Source organism: Pavona decussata, unplaced genomic scaffold, assembly GCF_977016875.1.
Source record: "Pavona decussata unplaced genomic scaffold, jaPavDecu1.1 SCAFFOLD_602, whole genome shotgun sequence".
Classification (NCBI taxonomy): domain Eukaryota; kingdom Metazoa; phylum Cnidaria; class Anthozoa; order Scleractinia; family Agariciidae; genus Pavona; species Pavona decussata.
In genome coordinates, this window is record NW_028145860.1 from 5822682 (window position 1) to 5842834 (window position 20153).

General features: G+C 36.1%; 2 long non-coding RNA genes across 2 annotated transcripts; one reads left to right on the forward strand and one right to left on the reverse strand.

Moving 5' to 3' along the window:
* The first annotated feature begins 1066 nt into the window (after positions 1–1066).
* LOC146449650 (uncharacterized) lies at positions 1067–8257 on the forward strand. The gene is made up of 4 exons (XR_014860581.1): positions 1067–1112; positions 1217–1286; positions 2682–7830; positions 7889–8257. It is a non-coding gene; the product is annotated as an uncharacterized LOC146449650 (long non-coding RNA).
* Positions 8258–8342: 85 nt separating this feature from the next.
* LOC146449651 (uncharacterized) lies at positions 8343–19535 on the reverse strand. The gene is made up of 4 exons (XR_014860580.1): positions 19457–19535; positions 19151–19352; positions 13532–13616; positions 8343–12781 (listed from the first exon to the last, which is right to left on the reverse strand). It is a non-coding gene; the product is annotated as an uncharacterized LOC146449651 (long non-coding RNA).
* Positions 19536–20153: the final 618 nt, after the last annotated feature.

Consider the following 20153-nt stretch of genomic DNA (forward strand, 5'->3'; position numbering starts at 1 on the left):
AGTTCTTCAACTTCTCTGTTTGTGTTGATGTCACAAATTACGTAAAAACAACTTTTTGCTTCATTGAGATAGGTAAGGTAACGCTGTAAAAAGGCATATGAATAACATTCTGCGAATAAATAAGTAATATATGTCAAAAGAAACGTTTACATAAATATTAATTTAGAGTAATTTATACGCGCAATGAATCCCGAAAGACTGTAAATATGTAGCTAACAGAAACTCTGAGCATTTTCCGACGGAGATAAAATAGAACTTTCAAATGAAAACAGTAAACTTTTTATTCTGCATTGTAAAGATTGCCATTGGGTTACAGACTCGATCGATAAATGTTTTTATTTGGTGAAAAAATAAATAAAACTGAATAATATTACGGCATACTTACTTTTCTTCTTTTATTACATTCTTGTTTGTTGCCGTATCACTCGTATCCGTGGCGAGTCGTTGGGGCTCTATTAAGGGGTGGGGGTCTTCGCATTGTGCCTGATTATTACGTTTTGGCTTAACCTGACCTTCATCGTCACTATTATCGACATTATTTCGCGTGGTCTACTCTCTCCTCTGGCCTGGGAAGGGAGGGGAGGGGAGGGGGAGAGGAGGGAGAAAAGTGGACTAGTAAGGGCAGCTCGGATTGGCTGTCTGTCTTATTCCTGAAGTCTATACATAAAACCGCATTGTACCCTGTAATGAAAACCTCTCTTGACTACCCGCCTGAAAAAAATCCAGAAGGCTCTGCTAGCAGGGTGTTCAATGCAATGACCTCCCGTGCCGCACACGAAGAATTCTGGGCCGGTTCTCTTTTTCAACCCCCACGCATTCCGATGACGTCAAGAAAACTCAGACAGGTAGTGATGGTTCACCCGCTTGAAAAAGAAAGTTACAGATTTGTTGGCAGAGGAATCGATTCTAATGGCAAATTTGAATCAGGAGCCATATGGATATCGTCGCCTGAATTTTATTTGATGCCAAGAGCCTACTCACTTGGACTGGGAATGAGTTTTATCACGAGTTTGCCACGTGGTGTAATCACGTGTTAAATTTTGTTGACCCAAAAGGCTTTGCAACCCCATTAAGGAAACGTGGCCGCAGCTTTCACATCTCCGAATTTGAAGGTATTTTGTTAAAAAAGGTTTGCGTTTTTACTTCGTTATCATTGTGGTCCAAGCTTTAGGCGCGTTTAAAATGTGATAAAGAAACCAAATTTGCTGTTTTTCAGGTGTTTGCAGAGTTCCAAGATTGTGTTTGAATGCGACCTGACTCAGCTTCGGCGGGAAAACGTCGCGAAGGTAGGTCTTCTTAAAAGTTGAAATAACGGGTTATTTACGGGTTAAAAGCTCCACGTAATGACAGAGTTTTGATTAATTGGCTCCTACATTAAATTTGTAACCTTTTTTTTAAAAAAGTTAGCGTAAGAAACTTTGTTAGCGCCAAGTTTGAATATTCGCGCGGTTTCGCCGGTAGAAACAGTAAGAAGTTGGGGGGGGGGGGGTACTGCTCGCAATTTTGGTGATGGGGAGGGGAGGTTCCACCCGTTCTACAAATCCTGACCCAATTTCAGACCAGACTATGAATAATTTTCCAATGCCATTTTCAAACATTACTCTCTTACAATCCATGTCCATTCATTTTTAAGATTTTCAGACCAAAATGACTCAAAATGAATTAGGTGAACCCATTAAAATTAAAATATATCATATATCTATATTTAAATATGGTGAAGCAATAAGCCATTTTTTTTAAAAAAAAAATTTGCTGAAAAGTAAGGACATATGTGCTTCGGAAACTGGACAGCTGGTGATTTGTTGTTCAAAGAGCATGATACAATGGCAAAAATATGGGCATGGCATAGAACAACAATGCATTAGAGTTGGCATTAATTTTTATCGTTTTTTGAAACAAGGGCATGTGAAAAATAAAACTGCTGCAACCTGACCAGGTCGTAAATCTGCATTCGATTTTGTTGATTGACAAATTTGAGGAGTTAAAGAAGTTTATGTACAGAATTTCAACTTGTGCAAATAATAATAATAATAAGTAACGGTAATAGGACTGAGTGGAGTACAATTTAGGGAGTAATCGGGCGAGTTATTTCAAATCGGCCGAGGGCGTACCGCGAGGCCGATTTGAAATTACGAGGCGCGAGGCCGATTTGAAATTACGAGCCTGATTATAATAATAATAATCATCATCATCATCTTTATTATGCTTTTTTTGGTGTACATGGTTGATCTTTACAATCTTGCGAGTTTTATTCTTCTGTAATACAACAGGCCCCAGTTGTTCAAACAGCGGATAATTTTATCCACTGAATAGGTTACTATGCAGCAGATAAAATGTGTGCAAGAATTTCCATATAGCCCTATAATTTGTGTATAAAGTAGAAATGTCTTTCTAATTTAAGTATGGGATAATGTGTGGAAAAACTTGCCAAAAGCTTTGGTTGGAGTACATCTAATCTACTGAATAACAACTTATCCGCTGGATAAAGTTATTCGCTCTTTGAACAACTGGGGCCAGTACAATAGACTAGGCATTTGGAGCATAACCTTGGGATTTGTTTGCCGTTTTTGTTGTTGTTTTTTTTTCTCTAAAAAAATTGTCTAGCTATCTATAAAACCATTGTGTAAAATTTGAGTTAGTGGCGGGCCTGATTTTTTAATGTCTGCATGTTTGTGTTGCAGGATCAGAGGCATGATGAGATGATGAAAGATGTGCACTGCTCAAGTGATGACCAACTGGACAGTGTAGATAATCATTTGTTTTTGTCTGTCATGATAGTGAACCAAGCATTAAAAGGAGAAGTGTTGTGAAATGTGCAAGCATATTGAGATTGCAGTACAAATTTTGTACTGCTATCTCAGCAGCTTAGATTGAGTATACATGTATTATGGGTTGGACAACTTTTATTTGAGCAATAATTATTGGAATTGAGTTTTGGTCAATTGAGTAATTGACAAACAACAAAATTTCAAACAGTGGTTTTTGGATTTAATACTAACAACACTTCTCCTTTTAATTTAGGCATGCAGCTATATTTACAAAAAAAGTGCATGGTTACATGTAATTCTCCCAGCTACGTGAACATAATTCGTCTGAAAGTTTTTACTAGAGACTGTTATTTGTCTACTGGTCATTCAACTTAGATGCAAGCTTGTAGGGGGCACAGAAAAAACTTGACATTGCTTTTGTTTTGTGATATTTCATGGTTAATTTGTGCTGTGAGAATGGGGATTTGTAATCAAACACTTTCTTTGTACAGCTGCATCTCCAAGTAAAGTTCTGCTGTCCTATGTCTGCATCCATTCATCAGACAAAGATCAACATTTTCTTTGTTAGTTTTTTTTTTTTATTTTTTTTAATTTTGACATTCTGAAGACATAGAGGCATTTATTAAAGTTTTGGTATGCAAAAGTTACTAATGATACTGCCAACCACCGTGATTTGAATATCCCTGAACTGCCAAAAATTATGAAGGAAAAGTACAGAATAACCGTTTGAATATGCTTTCTAACTCTTTAATTTTTGGATCGCAAATTTAAAAAGGAAACAACTTAGCATGCAACTGTATGAAACTTGAAAGGCAGCCAAATTGATGTCCTTCACAACAATCTTAGTTTCCATAAAGGTCACTGCAGGCGCAAGAAATAAAAAGGTTTTTCACCAACAAATATCAAGCATTTAAAAGGGAAAAGAGGAGGCCAAGTTTCAAGTTCACATGCATTAATAATTAGTACAATAGGCTCAGATTATTTGAAAAGTGCCATTGCAATTTTCCAGGTCTTAAACTTACACAAGCATATTGCTTTGTCACTCTGAAAACTGTTTTATTTCCCAATGACAACATCAGAAACAAAAGATGCTGACACAGCACAATGACTGTTTTGAAGGATTAATAGAAAGATTACTTGATTTTCCATCCATTGGAATTATTAAAAATATAGCATCAGTCTTCTGGAAGTCCAAACCAATCAACTACACACATCACAAAGCTGCATGATGCTGTAGGACATCTTATCATGGTAGATACATAATGTCATCATGCCAATCACTATGCAAATTGAAATAAACAATTAAATTGTATGAGGGATTTAAGTGAACTTGGGTGTACTCTAGACAAGCAGAACTTTACTTGGTTTATGTGTGTTTATTTTAATAAAGAGCAGATTGATATTTTGACCCAAACGGACCAAAATTTCTTTCCAGAACAGATTGTATTTTTTTTTTTTGTTTTTCACTTCTAGCATTCAGTTGAATATTGTAACTGTCCACCTCTGGCCTCATGTGAAATAACAAATATTGGTTGATTCCCAGTACATTTTTTTATTATGCCACCCAAATCGTATCACAGGATAAAACCACAACAAAGGCAAAGAGACTGTTGGCAGTGAAACAAAGCTAAGCTTTTACTTGGCAAAAATTTCTTTCTGTTTTAGCATTGATTTTGCTGCTACCTGACCTTAAAATTCAAACACGTTTGGCAAAGGTCTTCCCTAAAAAAGTCAAAAGATGCATTCAAAGTTGTCAATCCTTATAAACAAGAAGTAAACTGACTCGCTGTTCTTTCAACAATTCTGGGACCAAAATGCCAGAAAAACTCAGTTGGACAAAAGCTTTTGAAAAATTAAGCTGAGTGATAAACTCCAAGAATTGTGGTGATGACTTGGACTATACCTTGTGAGCCAATTTCCTTGAACTCAAAAGTCTTCCGATTGTACTAGTTGTTGACAAAGGGAAGCCAAACAAACTGCAAGTCTAATGTGTGATCATGTGTAGTTTTATAATATAAGGGAGTGAATAAGAATACTGGAAGATTTGGACATTTGTTATGTCAAGGGAGGCTTTCGTCGAGTGACAATATTCAGTTTAACGTTTGAAATGCAATCCATTCACAATAATCAAGTGAAGGTATTATCAAATCATGAGCAGGATGTGTAGAGAATTTGAATGAAGTAATTTGTTTACAATTGTTGTGGTAAAAATTCAGGAAATTACTTTGTCACAAGCAAAATACTCACAATCACATTATTACCATGGAAACAGGCAAAAGGAATAATGGAAATCCTCAGATGGGAAATGTTCTTTGGATGAAGACAAAAGTATTTCAACTGAAATCAAAGTGCTTTTCAGTTTGAGATCAAGACAGACAAAACAGATTTTTTTAAATCAATTTTGATTTGAGACTGTCCTTTGGTAACATTAATTTTATCAATCTGCTCTTTATTAAAATGGGGCTGGTTATATAATCATTGCCAGGCTGTAACATGCTTACATCAGACATGAAGACCTACATGTAGTGGATAACATTATCCAGCAGAAAAGTTGCTATCCACTGGATAAAATGTGTTAGTTGGAGTACAATTTATCTGCTAGACAGTGGTTTATCTTCTGGATAAAGTTATCCACTCTTTGAACAACTTGAGCCAGAATGTCTCTTGTTAGCATAAGCCCAGCAGCGATGTTTATGTAGCCATCCCAAGGGCTTTTAAGTGTCTTCATGTCCTATGGCTATTTTTTTCTTGATGTTTTTATGATGTGTAGGCAAGTGTCCCAAGCCTGTCTGATTCTGATGCTTTTTGACAATTCAGTATAGCTCCCATTTGTTATGTACTGAACCTTTCAATTTATTTGGGACACTTGTCTACACATTGTGGAGATGTCAAGTAAATAAATAGTCAAGGGCCATATAGACACTTAAGGTTACACTAAACCTTTTTGACTGTGTTACGTACAAAGACCAGTCAGCTGTCAGCTTTAGAGTAAAGTATCCAAAGCTGTACATCATTTTGAAGCTAAAAGAATGGAGAAATGTAAGAAATCAAACTTCTTAGCTTAAAACTGTACCCACTACAAGAACTTAAGTGCAAATTTACTGAGGTATATAAATGTGAATTAACTGCGCAACCATTTCACTTAGCTTAACATCCGGTGATTGCAAGATGTTTGGCAGGTATTGGCCACTAAAACTGTCAGGAATTTTTGAAGTTTGTTTTAGTTTTGAAATTATAACCTCAAATGTAAAAAATGGCAGTCAGAAATCAATCTTCAAACTTCAAGTAGCTTTTACGCTGTTTTGAAAACTCTGTCAGGGATTTTTGACAGCTGTTTTCAAAACAAAGTAAAAGTGACTTGAAGTTTGATTTGTGATTTCTGTCTGCTATTTTTTTACGTCTGAGCTTAAATTCAAAACAGAAGCAGACTCTAAATCCCAGGCACAGTTTTAGGGGTCAATACCTCCTAAACATTTTGCAGCCACTGGATGTTCATTAGAGTGAAGTGGTCGCATGGGTACTTCACTTTATAAACCTCAGTAAATTTCCACTTAAGGTCTTGTAGTGGGTACAGTTTTTGTGTTAAAGAAGTTTGATTTCTTGCGTTTGTCCATTCTTTTGGCTTTAAAATGATGTACAACTTTGGATATTTTACTCTAAAGCTAAGCACTTATGGGTCTCTGCGTGTAACATGGCCAAAAAGGTTTAGTGTAATCTTAACTTTGCTTGGTTCACTATTATTGTTGTAGACAAAAACAACACAGACTAAGTTTGCAGTGAAAAAAGGTTTATTTTTTTAAAACAGTTGTAAAAAAATAAATAAAAAAAAATCTAGCCAACCACCCCCCTGCCTTTTGGGTTGCTTCCGCTCTGGTCTGAGTTGTTCTGTGATCTTTTGTCCTCATTAAATATTCCAACTTTGAAATCTTGTCAAGTTTTATCTGATCTCATAATTTCTAAGGGGTGATGTGAACACTGGGAGATTCCCTGTTGATCCACAAGTGGACATGACAACATGGAAGCTGATGAGGGTTTGCTTCCCTGCCCTCTAGAGTCCAATCCAACTTAGCCTGGACACCACAATTCCTAAATTTTTGTTTAAGTGCCAATCAGTTTGAAAATGGTTGGAATATGCTTGTTTCATAATTTGGCCATTCGGTAAAATAAAATTTTCCCCAAATTCAATGTTTGGTTTTAAATCTTCCACTGTCTTGGATGAAAAAGATGAGCGTCGCTGTTCAAGGGCAAGGCATTTCATCATAGGAGGAGGAGGACGAGGCCGGTTCAGCGTGCCGTCTACCATTTCCCCGGCCGCACCTTGTCATAGAGCAAATCAAAGATCACATAAAGTCTCGTGGAGGGTAGTTCTTTCTATGAAGCTGCCAAAAGCGAAATTTGCCGCCCCTAATCCCGACATTTAGTCGCAAAATCCAAGCAGAAAAAGAAGTTAATGCGTGAAAGCGCTAAATTGTAAAGAAAGCCGACGTAAATTTTTTGGTTAAATTTTTTATGTTCGCTAGCCTGCGGTAAAACTCGGTTTATTTGAATGTTGTCTCAACATAGGGTGTGAAACAAAAGGCAAATAACGGCATTTTGACAAAAACTATTTACGGTTTTAAGAGTCATTCGAAATGGCGAAATGAATTATTATGCACACAGCTTCGGATGACGTAAAAGCACGTGCAATATTATGCTAATTTGCGGTGATGAAAAACAATCGAAGAATTTAAAATGGTTGGCCGTATGGTACTAAAAGTTTTTTTTCAATTCGAGTCTTTTGTTTCTTGAACCTAGAATTCTTGGTTATGAAACGGTCTGCGGCATTCGAAGTCAAAAAATGTTATGAAAGCTGTCATGTTTTTGAATGCATTTTTTGTAAACAAAATTTGTAAGCATGCATAATTTATTGCGCGCCGTGAAAAGGAATTTGTTGTTACGATTTCCTTAGCCAATTTATTTTAAAGAAATGAAAAGTTAGGCTAGCCTAACTTATTGCAAATCAATTTTCTGGAATCATATATCAAACAAAGGAAGAGTTTCATCCGATTTCCAAACCCAAGAAGTGGCTTGAAAAACGAGGCGAAGTCGAGTTTTTTTTTTTTTTTTTTACCAACTTCGAGGTGTTTGGAAATCGGATAAAACTCTTTCGAGTGTTTGACATAGCTTCTCAAACCATTAATAATTCTTAGAGAAATTCAAACAAAACGTTTACCAAAATTTATGATAATTTAGATCCCATTTCCCAAACCGCCTTCACGGTAATGATTTCCTGTTTGTTTCATGAATTATTAATGATTTGAGAAAGAGATTTGGACTGTGACATCATTAGACAACAGTACATCTATAAGCATTTTGTTTTGTTTTGTTTTTTTAGATAGAAAAATTGTGAAAAGGATAACAATTGATCATTTTGGTAGAATAATAATTTTACTACATAAACCCTATCAGGCAGCTGGTATATCAGAGAATATTTAAAAAAAAATTAACCCCCCCCCCCCCCCCAAAAAAAAGGATAATGCCCAGGGCTGAAAGATTGTCTAAAAAGCAAACAGTTGGCCCAGAAACAAAGCTTCAAGGGCAACTGTGAAATTTTGAGGACAATCTTTAAACTGAGGGCATTATCATCCAATATACCAGTAAACCAGAAAGGGGTTTATTCATTCTATAACCCTCTGATTAATTCCTTGAACACGCACGCTTTAGAAAATAAACGTAAGCTGACTAGTTTTTTGGTTTGAATTGAAACATCTAAAACCTAAAACTGTGATGTTTTCTTTGTTTTTTCTTGTCAAAAAAATCAGACAACGGTTATTGTCTGATAGACGCTGTCTAATTTTGTACCATGTGACATGTTTTGTTAATCAGTGGGTTACAATAATAAATAACAATCGTTTGTCTCATGATGTTGTTACTTAAGTTGTAGATCACAATCTTCTACCACTAAAGTGACTACATTATGAGACAAACAATTACCTTATTTATTATTAGAGAAAATTTGGTTGGTAAATTTTAGTTGATAATTTTTCACCGGGAGGAAATGATCAATAAGTTTTTGGCATAAAATTTGGTGATTATACAAACAAAATTGAAAAGGGCAGTACCCTTTGTTTATCGTTTGTTAATGAAAAACTTTGGAAAATGTTTTGGCTCAAAGTTAAGAATTTGGAGTGCAAGGATTTTGCGACTGCAGAAAATGCTCAATGCGCAGAAAAACTTGATTAGGCAGCAACACAGCAAGTGGGCTGTAAGCATGACGAAGGTGGAGAGTTCCCCACCCTGCTTACAGACTACAAGGCTAAACAGCAAAAAATCCCCTCAACAAGGCTTCCAGATCAATCCGAATTGCTACATGTTAGTCGACAGAGAGGGGCGTGCAGGATCCCCAGCCCCTTAATGTCCCCCCTATCACCATCCATCAGAGTAGCCTGATCATAGCCCCGTCACTTTAACACCTAAGTTTTTCATCCATGACAGTGGAAGTGAAACAAGCATCTCAACCAAATAACTCCCCCCCGCAATAATTTAGCGATGTGGTATCCAAGCAAAGCTGAATTAAACCTAGAAGACAAAGGAAACAAACCCTCACCTGCCTCCATGTTGTCATGTCCTCTTGTGAATCAACAGTGAATCTCCCAGTGTCCACATCACCCCTCAGAAATCAGTCGATCAGAATAAACCCTTCAAGAATCTCAGTTGGAATATTGCAGAGGACGCCAGAAACACAGACCTTCTCAGAGCCAGAGTTTCCGCAACCCAGTGGCAGGGAGATGGTTGGCTAGATTGTGAGTGTGCTGCCAGTTTGTGTTACCTGCTAACAAAGCTTAGCAAAAACAATAAAATTAATTATTAGAGATACAAATCAAGCTCATTGACAACACAAAATTAGAAAAGATCCTTCAGCCACAAGTTTTTCATTTCCAAATTCTTACAGGTTTTCCAGAGAAAAGCCAGAAATAATAATATGAAACAGTTGAAGTTGATTTCTTTGATTAGCAGGTGTCATTTTTTGACCAAGGCCAACATTATAAATTTCATCTTCAATATTGTGTATAATTTGTGTAAAGTGGCTGAAAGATATCATCTGTCTAATGAAAAACCCAAAATAAACCATTTCCTCCTAGAACTATCACCTATACAAGCTTAAAATAATTTCAGTGTCAATGAGCTTGTGTTCTACAAAACAAAGGAAGCAGAATGATTTTGCCTACATATGGAAAAAATTGTTTCCAGTTAATTTGTTTCATTATCCCTGAAAGCCCCTTATGAGGAAAGGAAAAAATTTTAAGGGATGAAAACAAAAGGAAAATTTGTAAAATAATGTGAATAATGTGTCCACAGAAATTAAATGGTTACCTAGTGCTCCATTTTTGCATAACAGCAATTACTTAATATATGTATAACCTGCTTCCTTTGTTTTGAAATGAGTGAAACAGTACTTAGGCCAAGTATTAAACTACCCAATCATGATCATGTTGAGCATTAAGTGTATTCTACTGTAAACGACAGCTGAGTCTGTTTGTCATTGTTATGCTAAGAATAGACAAATTGGGTGAAAATACTGATCTGACATCAGTGTGGAATAGTCTAACATGTTATGAGATGTCATTTCAAAGTGAGAATGAATTATCGTCACCATCATTTCAAATGCTGCATTGTTTCAGTACTGTCTCCTATCCCAATTTATGTAAATGCTTAATGCAAATTGTGCATTTTTGCTCAACATGATTATGACTGAAATATGTAGGTCATAATTTAATGTAAATTTAAAACAGCGATGGACACTATGTACATTAATTTTGAATGATAATGTCATTTACAGGCAAACTCTGAACTTCAAAATTGCAACTAACAGTTATGTAACATGTAATTTGATCTCAGAAGAAGAATCAATTAAAAGTTTTGTTCTGTCAAAAAGGCCTTGTCCAAGGCTTGTGATTGGTGAGTTTCAAGGTATCTTGTCCCCTTTTTAATTTCTGTTGGTTGTCACGACAATAATTCTTGCAATTTTCTTGCTATCAGTTGGATTTTGAACAGAAGAATTTGCACTTCACTTTGGTTTTTCAGTGAAGTTTGAGACTCATTCAATTTGGCTACAACAAATTATAAAGAAATTATTTTTCTTTAAGAGGTTGAAAAAGGCCTGATAACTGTAAATCCCTTTCAGCAGTTCCATCACTGTTTTGAAAACAAGTTTAGTGCAGAAGTTGGAGGAATAAGATTTTGGCAAATCTCTGAGCATATGAAGGCCAGTTGTCAGGTCTTCATTTAATATTCTAAATCAGTAAAATAGATTAACATGTGTACATTCTTTTCTTCTGAGAATAAGGTTTTAAATTCAGAACTTTCACCTCTATCGCAGAAGCTTCATCAGTGAAATGAAGTGTAGAACACGGCTTTTCATCTTATTTTTTAAATCAGAGCTGAAAAGTCATGTTTTTACACTTCACTTTCTGATGAAGCTTCTGCAGTAGAAGCCAAAGCTCCAAATTTAAAACCTTTTTCTCTCAAGAAAATAATTCACACATGTTGGTCGATAAGAATGAATTTTGCCGCTAAAAAAGAAATGAATATTGGAATGTCAGCACAAATTCAGTCTGAACAATGACCTTATTCCTCCAACTGGGTACAAACAAGGGTCTCACTTCTGTGTTAAAAAATTAATCCACCAATTTTCTTTGCTGCAATCTTTCATGCTGAATTCTAAAACAAATCTCAAGTAAAAGATAATTTCTAGCACTTTATCTTCTGATTTTTTTTTTTTTGGTTGTTTGTTTGTTTTGAAAGGAAAATGTTAACTGACTGTTGATTTTGATGTTTAGTTTCATGTGATCTGAATACCTCTGAAGAATTTCTATTTTTCCAACCAGGGAAGATTTACAAATTCTACAAAATTTGTGCTAAAGGGTATTAAAAACCAAAGGAACGCTCTTAGTCTAGTTGAAAGCTGTGTAGGAGAATAGTAATTTTCCATACCTTTTTTGAGGGAAAAGAAAAGGATGTCTATTTCTTAGTTGTAAAAGCTTCTTTTACTACAACAAAAATGGACACTTGTTTGTATACTTGATGGCGGCACACTCACAAGAGAAGGAAAAAAAACTTGCCAACGAAACCAGCCAAATTACTGAAAAATTAGAGAATTGGCTTGTGCTAAAGTTTGCATGTTAAGAAAAAATTTAGTCACAAATGCAGCAGCATGTGAGTACATTGTAAGATTGGAAATTGTTTTTTACCTTTGCTAAATTTAATGTCCAAACATCCACCTAAAGTGGTTAATTCAAATTTAAATTATGGAACAAAATCAGGCAGTTATGCCCTGTATCATCCTTGAATGGTTGGCAAGCTTAGGTTTGCTCAGTATTATCTAACCAGCTACAGAAGGAAGATGATGTTTGTTTTTCTGCTTGCTAGGGGTACTTTTATTGATAAAAAAAAAAAAAAAAAAGAGAGAGAGAGAGAGAGAGAGAGAGAAGAGAAATTGCTTTCATTGAGCTATTGCTCCTAAGAAGAAATGACTCAATTGAGATATTATATATTCTTGAAATTTTGAAGACATGCAAAAATCAGATAGGATGTGGGCTTAATATTTATTATAAACTGAATGTGAGAAAAAAAAAACTTTGTAGCTGGTTAAATAGTAATGAGTTGAAAAACTATCAATACATAAAGTGAAAAAAAAAAGTTCCAAAGCAATGGCTTAATTGAATGGGGGTTGTGGAACAACAGCTGGGTGAAAAACCTCCCCGTACGTCCACTTGCTCCTAGGAGGAAAACCCCGGGCCAGCTGTACCCCACATTCAAAGACCTCCCGGGCTGGGTCAGAGTTCATTTAAATTTCTAAAGCTTTGGAATAGTTAATTGTATTAAAAAAATTAAAGTAACCCCAGCTTTAAAATTCAAACCAAGCCATGTGTGTTTGAAGTCATCTGGATTCTTCTTGTCCTTGCTTTCCTCCAGTCCAATCTCTGCACTTCCCACAAATGTCTATCTTCTATCCATCTGGTTTTCTTCTTTGTCTGCCAAAAAAGAGAAAATAACTTTAGAGACTTTGTTCAATGTGTAACACAAATATATATCTGTTGTAAGATTAATTAATGTGTGAAAAATTTGATTCCAGGCATGTGAATTAAAATTTTTGAGATTTTTGAATGAGAGCAACAACAACCTGGGCAGTTCTTTGGGATGGGGAAAAAAAGAGTAGAAATTCCTTGAGAAGGAAAAAGTTTGGCCTAAATGCTGAGTACAGAGTAATTAAAATTTTTAACAAAAATAGTGGTCCGTCAGAAAGTAACAAGTTTATTCAATTTTTTTTCTTGGAAAATTTCTTAGTTTTTTTGTGTGTAACTCTCGCCTGATTAAACAGATTACTGTAAACTACACTGCATGTATTTCTTTTGGTCATGAGCGTCCAAATAAAAGACTTCCATTGCCCGAAGGGAGGGGGGGGGGGGGAGAGTATGGATATGCTTGGGTGTTTAATTCCAGAGAAGAGAGGGTTGGAAACACAGCTTAAGTTTTCTATTTCTTTTGAAACGAAAAATCATACCTAAGATGACTGTTTTACTGATCACACAGGGAAAACAACAATAATCTTACATCCAACACCCTCATTCCCTCTAACTTTAGAGCCCTGGAGCCATGAAACTTTTAGCATGGAGGCTGGAGCCCAAAGCTATTTTCAGCCTGGAGCCCAGACATAAATCCTGATTTTGGCTAAATATAATGTGAACAAGCATTGCAAGGTTATAATATTATTTTATACTTACAAGTAAAAATTGTCTGAGTTCAGACAAGAGCCGGCAAGTTAGACCACAAATGTCTATCTTCTATCCATCAGGTTTTCTTCTTTGTCTGCCAAAAAAGAGAAAATAACTTTAGACACTTTGTTTAATGTGTAACACAAATATATATCTGTTGTTAAGTTAATTAATGTGTGGAAAGTTTGATTTCAAATTTTTGAGATTTTTTAACGAGAGCAACAACATCCCGCGCAGTTCTTTGAATTTGCATGCTCACTCTTTCTTTCATTTTCATTCGTTGTTTTCACTTTTTGTTCAGGTATCTTAGCCATTGAGCAAAAATTCCTTGACAAGGAAAATGTTTGACCTGAATGTCGAGGAAAGAGTAAATGTTTAACAAAAATAGTGGTCTGTCGGATGGTCACAAGTTTGTTCAATTTTTCTGGGAAATTTCTTAGTTTTTTTTTATGTGTAACTCTGGCCTGATTCAACAGATCACTGTAATCTACACTGTACGTATGTCTTTTGGTCATGAGCATCCAAATAAAAGACTTCCATCGCCTGAAGGGAGGGGGGGGGGGGGTAAGGATATACTTGGGTATTTAAGGCCAGATATTTGGTATCACTGTCAGAGGAGGATAGAGGGTTGGAAACACAGCTTAAGTTTTCTATTTCTTTTGAAATGAAAAAATCATAGCTGACATGACTGTTTTACTGATCACACAGGGAAGACAACAATAATATTACATCCAACACCCTTATTCCCTCTAACTTTGGAGCCCTGGAGCCATGAAACTTTTAACATGGAGGCTGGAGCCCAAAGCTATTCTTTGCTTGGAGCCCAGACATAAATCCTGATTTTGGCTAAATGGAGCTCTGAAATATAACCAATGGATCCCTAGAACCGTTATTCTTCTGTCTGAGCCATGGTGCCCTGAATTTTTTGTGTTGGCCAGTTATTATTACATTCCAAGTATTACAAGGTTATTAATATTATTTTATTTACAAGTGAAATTTGTCAGAGTTCAACAAAGAGCTGGCAAGTTGGCCGACCATCCAGGCAATGATGTAAATATGACACCTCCAGTTCTATAAGGCCTACAAAGACCCTTAAAACAGCAAAATACTCTTAAATTTGATGGCAAAAATTATGAATCAGATCCAAATTGAAGGGCTCAATGCCAATTATTTTGAAGCGTCAAGTATGGTAAGGTTATTTATTTACGAGTAAAAACTGCATGAGTTGAAACAATGGCTGACACATTCTTTGAATGGCCAACAAGGCAATTATGAATTAAATATTATATCTTTGGAGTTATGAGACCTATAAAGGCGTTTTAAACGACAAAATACTCTATTTTCAATGGCAAAATTTATGACCAAAATTATTATGATGCACAGAATATAACTGCATTATTATTTTACCAGCAAAAATTGTTAAAAAAAAAAAAAAAAAAGAGCAGGAGAGCATCATGACACATTGTCATGTTTAATACTAGGTATAGAAAGGTACATAAAAAAGCAAATGCTATGCCATGCAAATTAATTTCCGATTAACAAACAAAAAGGCACCAAGTATCACTAGTTTAATTTGAGACCAATGTCCGAAATTGAAACACATAGCCTAGTCAGGCATTGTATAAGCCACAGTACTAGTTAATGTAAAGGAGTAAAAATGGCACTGTAATGAATGTTTGAATTGATTCATTTTAGTCTAACAGCATAATCATGCATTTCCGTTTTGATCAAAGAAACAATATTTACCCCTTCTTTGTGGTCACTATCAAAGGAGCACGTAATCATTTAGATTTTCAGTAGTCTCTCTGCTCTCACCACAAACCCAAGATACAAGTTTGTGTTACAAGTTTAGTCAGAAGTTTTCGCGTAGTTCTTTTTTAGAGGCAAGTGAAGGACTGATATGTCAGTGTTCGACCTTTCTTTTTATTGTTAGTTTGATTATTAAGTTTTTTGCTTTGATTTTGCCTAAATAGTTATTACAGTGATTCCATATTGGAGAATAAGTGTAATTTAGTCATCGGGGCTGCTCAAATAACCTAGTTCTCAATAGTTTGTTTGCAAGTTTTGAGTTTTGTACAAGTCACGCACATGGTCACCATTTGCTATGCTTTATTACTTACAAAATAGTTTTTCTCTTAGCTTATACTGTATTTTATATGTAAATCAAATTTCAGTTAACGGCTCAACAACGATTATTGCAATTGATGTCAAAGGGATAAATCAAGTAAACTTATTCTACATCAGACTGCTTTATTAGCTCGTAAAATAGTCCTCAATTATCGTCCTCACTGGCTCACGACACCTCTTGATAATTCTTGAGAGTTGCTCGCCGCTACAGACATGATCTCTGTCATAGCACTGCACACAAATCTCGTCATAGATTTAAGCCCCCGCCGTGACTCAGAAAAACAAACTATTCAAAGTATTATAATAAATGCTATAAGAGATTTGTATGGCATTAATGACGCTACTGAGCACTTATAGTTGTGGCCTTTCATGACAGATCTGTACAGAAGATGGATGGTTGTGCTAGAATTTACATTTGAAGAGGAAATCTAACTTTGCTAAACCTCAAGTGAATGTAGAAAGGTTTGGGCATGAGTGAAAAGAATTTGGAATTATATTACATCAATTTTAGCTGCTTGCTGGAAATCAGTAATTTCAAAGATTTCCTCTTGATTGACCCATTTTTGCAAACAAATAGGTTAAATTTTTCCCACATGGAATAGGTGGTGTATGGGGGTAAAAACTGGACTGATCGGTGATTAGTGTGTTTACATTTTTTGCTGGTGATATAACCGGTAATTACAGTACGTGTTCCTAACACTGAAAAAACACTGAAAACTGCTCACACAAGGATTTTGAGAACACTAGTACAGCCAAGGGCCTCTCATAACACAGATACGCGTAGATAACCATCTGTTTATTAACTATCTTATTTTTATTAACCATAAAGCTTGTCTTATTCCTTACAAAAATAAATGAAGGCAAAACTGCAGATCGGAGGGGCAGAAAAAAATATGCAATAACCGGTATATCTTTGTCAGGCCAGTTGGACTGCTTTGCTGATACACGAGTAAACTGAATTTGGCATTTGGCAAGTGAAGTGATCAACAAATCATTTTCCATGCTATTAAATTAAGGTTGCACAATATGTGTATCCTGCACATCGATTTTCTCTATGACATGTTCTTGAGAGCAAGCCACCAATTGCACAACATTGCTCCACCTCTGCACAAAATTCATTAAATTTAAGACCATTTTCAGGATACCGTGAATTGATGATACAATGGGAAATGAAGAACTGTTTTTCATTTATTATTGCTCAATCGCATGAAACTTTCTGGCTGTGTTTATTGCCATTTAAGCCTATTTTTTATGTCCAGAGTGCTTGCCTCCTGTATTAAGTCTTTTAGGTGATCACAGTTCTTGTCTGAGTCATGTGGGGAGTCTCACATGACACATATATTTTAAGTTATTTTGCACAGCGCTATTAAGGTGGCTTACTACAGTTTTTATACTATACGAGCTTACTATGTGCACTCTCTAAGACACGAAAGCGTCACACGCATACAAAGCGACGAAGCCAGCTGAAAAAATCCCACAAGCCCACAAGCACAAAAACAAAATGGCAGCCCTCGGAAAAAAATTTCCTCGTATTTCAGGTAGGTTTCGGAAGTGTGCTTAAAGTAAAACGAGAAAATTGGCATCTAAAAATTTACATGGACGCCATTAAACTGGAATTTGACATTTTCTTGCGTAGACAAAAACTTCTTTTTACTAGGCACCCCTAAGACCTATAAATATATGCACAGACAGTGGATTCTGATCGGTCAGTCCTTTCTGAAGACAATGAGAACAATAGGGGACAAAAAAGTCCTTCTAGGGGAGGCAGGAACCAAATGTGAGTGTGTGTGAAATCGCGGCCGGTTTTGGCTGGCACGGTGATCAATGGGTTAAATTTCAACTTTTTCATCTGGCCTAAACTCTCTGCAGGCAGCTGTTCTAAATTATCTGTCCTGTCTAACAGTAACTATATATGCAATATTGACAACGATTAATGGAGAACATGTTATCATCTCAGTTCACTGTTACTTGGAAACATAATGCATTGTACTTTAACATTAGATATTTATTTGAGCTCCTTGAATGGTTACTTTATTGCTTCAGACAAAAAATTCTATGAAAATTTCAACTATTCACGTACCCATCTCTTTTTGGTCTGCCATGTTTTCTGAAAAGACGACTTGCTTCCAATATCTTCTTTCTTTAGCAGAAGCAAAGTCCCCACAATATCCCTGAGTTGGGTTGTCATAAAGCTAAGCTCACACATTTCCTCCACTTCAAGTGCTTGAATTTGTTGCAAAGTTTGCACAGTCTCACAATGTAAACCTAATGCAAACCTATAATTTTTCTCGTTTGTTTTTCACTTTTCACTTCCTTTTAGCGTAATATGCTTTAAACATATAGGTAATTTAAATTAAATGTCTAAGCTCTGTTCTATTTCTACTCTGCCATTTCTGTGAATATAATTTAATAGAGGGAGCCCATTATTTAAAAGCCTTGTGGTTTCTAATCGGCCTCCTCACCACCTTTACTTTATTATTACTACACTTTATTATTCCACTATTATGTCATTTCACCAAATAAGGTCAAGAGAACGCGCAAAATATGAGACCGTAATACACTGTAGTGTCCCGGTTTGACCGGTTTACAACAGAGCGAATACGGACGGAAAAGGCAGAAAAAAGGAGCAACAATGTCCGGACTGGACGAAGAATAGTTTTTGAAACGATGCAGACTCGAAAACAAGTTTCACTTGTCATTTATCTTTTCATTTTATCTAATCAAATTAAAGACATTTAACTGGCTTTCTGTGTTGTTTACATCATTCGTACGCGCCATATACCGATGGACAGTTGATGCCGGGTGCATTTGAAAACTGTTACCAAAACAGAGAAGCCAAAATAACAAAATCTTTTTGTAGTGGAATAATAAATCTCTTATTCGATGGTTTTACATATAATACTCGCGAACATTTTGCTCATTGCTCGTATTTTTCCTCGCCCCTTCGGGGCTCGGAAAAATACTACGCAACTCGCAAAATATCCGCGCGTATTATATGTAAAACCATCGAATAAGATATGTGTCTTGTAATTCTTTTTATTGTAGCAAAAAAATAAACTTGAAACTTGAGAAAATTGTTTGGAATATGAGAAATGACTACAGAAAATTCCCACTTATCTTAGCTCCATTCAGCCAGAGACAGCATTTTTGTCCAGGCACCAAGAAAAGAAAAGCTTTGTGATACAGGCTTCAAGGACAAAATTTGGTAGCTTTAGGACTTCAAGAGTATCCCTCCCCACCCCCCCCCCCCCCCACCCCCCACAACGCTTTTTTGGGGTCTTTCTGCAGGTACTGGAGAGCATTGTATTTGTCTTGTTTGACACCTATTGTAATCTTTTTTGGAGTTGTTTTGTTTCCTTTCTTTTGTTTCTTTTGTTTTACGTCATCTGTACTCCGGTACTCACAGAGAAAGCGATTTTTTAGGACTATGTACACGTACAATCCCAGATTGACAAACAACTAGCACCGTACGCGTACGTAAACACAAAACTTTAAGCTTACCTGGAATATCCTTTCGCAGCTTCACATGCTTCCAAAGTCAGTGGGTTCTCTTTCTCAATCCACACTAGCAACCAAAGTCAAACCTCGCAAAGCTGTTCTTCTCAGGCCGTTGAAACCATAAACCTTTTCACGGCCAAACGGCAAGCTGCGGCCATGCGCGAGGCAAATTTTTGCACATCGCGCTTCGCAAAATCATTTATAACTGAAAACAAGAGTAAAAATGACCATACCAGTGAATAAATTAAATATAAATAGTAAGTAGAGCATAATGAACACATTTTAGGAAGTGTTAGAAAGTAAACAAACCTGTTTGTGCTGTTTTTCGATGAAATCTTTCAAGTTTTCCCGCCGAAGGTGAAAAAAAACGCGGCTGCCAGCATTCAATCCCATCCCGCTTTGCGAGCAGGGCGACGTGGGTTTTGGGTAAACTAGTTCCCAGTCTGCCTTCTGATTCATATCAAATCTTAGTTGAAATTACCTGGCCTGGAAGGAGGGTGCCTACTTTTTTGCGCGGTTTATGACTATGCGGGCAAAGCAGATCTTAGCAAGGGTTATTAGAATCCAATTTTTTTTTTGGATACCAAGAGCAGTTGCTGAGTTCTGCTTTCTCTGCATAGTTTTAAACCGTGCAAAAATATCCCCGTATTTTGTAGGCACCACCCATGAGAAACCCGAGTATCTCGAGATGCACAGAACGTATGCACAGTAACAAAAGTAGGCACTGTCCATAAAAAGAAAAGTTTTGTTTGTTGTTCTCCAATTATTTCGGACAATGGTTGGGTGTACCAGCGTACCAGAACAGTATGGTGGGTTTGTGCACACCGGACTCCTTGCCTACCACGTGCACACGTATTCGTTTTCACTATTTATCCTAATTCTACCACATCTTCTTAATGGGGATAAAAGTTCGTCTCTCCAAAATAATAATAATAATAATAATAATAATAATAATAATAATAATAATAATAATAATAATAATAATAATAATAATAATAATAATAAT